Source organism: Colobus angolensis, unplaced genomic scaffold (genome assembly GCF_000951035.1).
Source record: "Colobus angolensis palliatus isolate OR3802 unplaced genomic scaffold, Cang.pa_1.0 Scaffold116, whole genome shotgun sequence".
Classification (NCBI taxonomy): Eukaryota; Metazoa; Chordata; class Mammalia; order Primates; family Cercopithecidae; genus Colobus; species Colobus angolensis.
The window spans coordinates 4,234,126-4,236,695 of record NW_012112697.1 but is presented as its reverse complement, the minus strand read 5'-3'; the positions used below and the strand labels follow the sequence as shown (position 1 = coordinate 4,236,695).

Here is a 2,570-nt window from a genome sequence, read left to right as displayed (position 1 = left end):
CCCGGGAGGCGGAGCTTGCAGTGAGCTGAGATCCGGCCACTGCACTCCAGCCTGGGCGATAGAGCGAGACTCCGTCTCAAAAAAAAAAAAAAAGACTAATAAAAGGAAATACTTTTTGGTTATCCCTTAAGAGAAAAAAGAATTCCCCAAATAATCCTACAATTCCAAACAAGTAACACTAGGAATACCCTCATATACAATTATGGCACAGACACACCAGGCACAGTGGCTCGCGTCCATAATCCCAATTCTTTGGGAGGCCAAGGTGGGCAGATCGCTCGAACTCAGAAGTTTGAGACCAGCCTGGGCAACATGGCAAAACCCTGTCTTTACAAAAATTGGCAGGGCGTGGTGGCATGCACCCATGGTTCTAGCTACTTGAGAGGCTGACGTGTGAGGATCACTTGAGCCCGGAAGGCGGAGGTTGCAGTGAGCTGAGATCACACTACTGCACTCTAGTCTGGGTGACAGAGTGAGACTCTGCCTAAAAACAAACAAACAAAAAACAATTATGGTGCAGAGAGTTAGAATTGGTCAAACTCAGCTGGGCATGGTGGCTCATGCCTGTAATCCCAGAACTTTGGGAGGCCGAGGCAGGAGGATCACGAGGTCAGATAAAAACCATTCTGACTAACAGGATGAAACCCAGTCTCTACTAAAAAAAATACAAAAATATTAGCCGGGCGTGGTGGCAGGCGCCTGTAGTCCCAGCTACTCAGGAGGCTGAGGCAGGAGAATGGCGTGAACCCAGAAGGCAGAGCTTGCAGTGAGCCCAGATCATATCACTGCACTCCACCCTGGGCGACAGAGCGAGACTCCATCTCCCAAAAAAAAAAAAAAAAAAGAACTGGTCAAACTCAAGCAACTCTACATGCAACTGACAACTGCTCAGATTAGTACAGATACAGATTCAGCCAGACAATAGTCTAGTTCCCTAAGGAAAGCGCAATATTATGAAATTTGGGGCCTTATGTTTCCCTCTTTTCCTTGCTTCAAGAGTAGCCCATGGAGGACGTTCACAATATAATGTTAAATCAGTTTTAAAAACTAAAATTGAAACATAAACCTATATATTAATATACCTGTATCTACACACTTGTGTATGTTACATATAGTTACATATATAGGGACTGAAAGGAGAGACACCACAATTCTTATGTCTAGATCTGGAGATAAATGTGATTGCTTTGCCTGGGAGATAGTAACCCTGCTGAACACATCTGTTGGCAGGGGACAAAGTATGTGATGGAGGTGCTGAAAGATCTCATATGCCCAATTTGTTACAGTCTGTTTGATGATCCTTGAGTTTTGGCTTACTTGCACAACTTCCAGAAAAAAAAAATGCTTAGAAGGCGTATGATAGTTAATACTGAGAGTCAACTTAATTGAAGGATACAAAGTATTGATCCTGGGTGTGTCTGTGAGGGTGTTGCCAAAAAAGATTAACATTTGAGTCAGTGGGCTGGGGAAGGCAGACCCACCCTTGATCTGGTGGGCACAGTTTAATCAGCTGCCAGCGAATATAAAGCAGGCAGAAAAACGTGAAAAGGAGAGATGGGCCTAGCATCCCAGCCTACATCTTTCTGCCAAGCTGGATGCTTCCTGCCCTCAAGCATCAGACTCCAAGTTTTTCAGTTTTGGGACTCGGACTGGCACTCTTTGCTCCTCAGGTTGCAGACAGCCTATTGTGGGACCTTGTAATCATGTAAGTTAATACTTCATAAACTCTCATATTTAAAAACTATGAGTTCTGCCCCTCTAAGAGAACTCTAATACAAGGTATTTTAAAGGAGAATGTGCAGAATTCATTGTGGTGACTATCTCCAATCAGTCAAGTGCCCTGGGGTGCTGTCAGGAAACTTCAACAACTGGAGTCAATAGCCTGCAGGTTAATCACACCCTGAAGGGTTTGAGGAAAATGTAACAAGATCAAGATCTCTTCTAAAATGCCAGTGTGCAAAGGACATCTGGAGTACCTCTCAGCATTCTCTGGCTGACTGATATACAGCTAATCTGTGGAATCCATGCTACTGGTGGTAACCACACCAAGCATTGTCTTCTGCTCTATTGAAGAAGTTTATGCTCAGAAAAGAAATGGCTATGCCTTTGCATCCCTGTTCTAGAGTTTTGAGAACTGGCGTTGGGGAGATGTTCCTTCTCACTTGAATACCATGGAGACTAGCAAGTTACTGATTAAAGTATTTAAGTAAAATATTAAAGATTGAAATAAAGGCCGGGTGCAGTGGCTCACACCTGCAATCCCAGCACTTTGGGAGGTCAAGGCAAGTGGATCACTTGAGGTCAGGAGTTCAAGACCAGCCTGGCCAACATGGCGAAACCTCATCTCTACTAAAAATACAAAAATTAGGTCAGGCGCGGTGGCTCACGCCTGTAATCCCAGCACTTTGGGAGGCTGAGACGGGTGGATCACAAGGTCAGGAGATCGAGACCATCCTGGCAAACACGGTGAAATCTCGTCTCTACTAAAAATACAAAAAACAAAATTAGCCGGGCATGGTGGCAGGAGCCTGTAGTCCCAGCTACTCAGGAGGCTGAGGCGGAAGAATGGC

At 44.9% G+C, this 2,570-nt stretch overlaps 1 pseudogene; it reads left to right on the top strand.

The window, feature by feature from the left end:
• Window positions 1-1,245: 1,245 nt before the first annotated feature.
• Window positions 1,246-2,210, top strand: LOC105526396 (annotated as a pseudogene).
• Window positions 2,211-2,570: the final 360 nt, after the last annotated feature.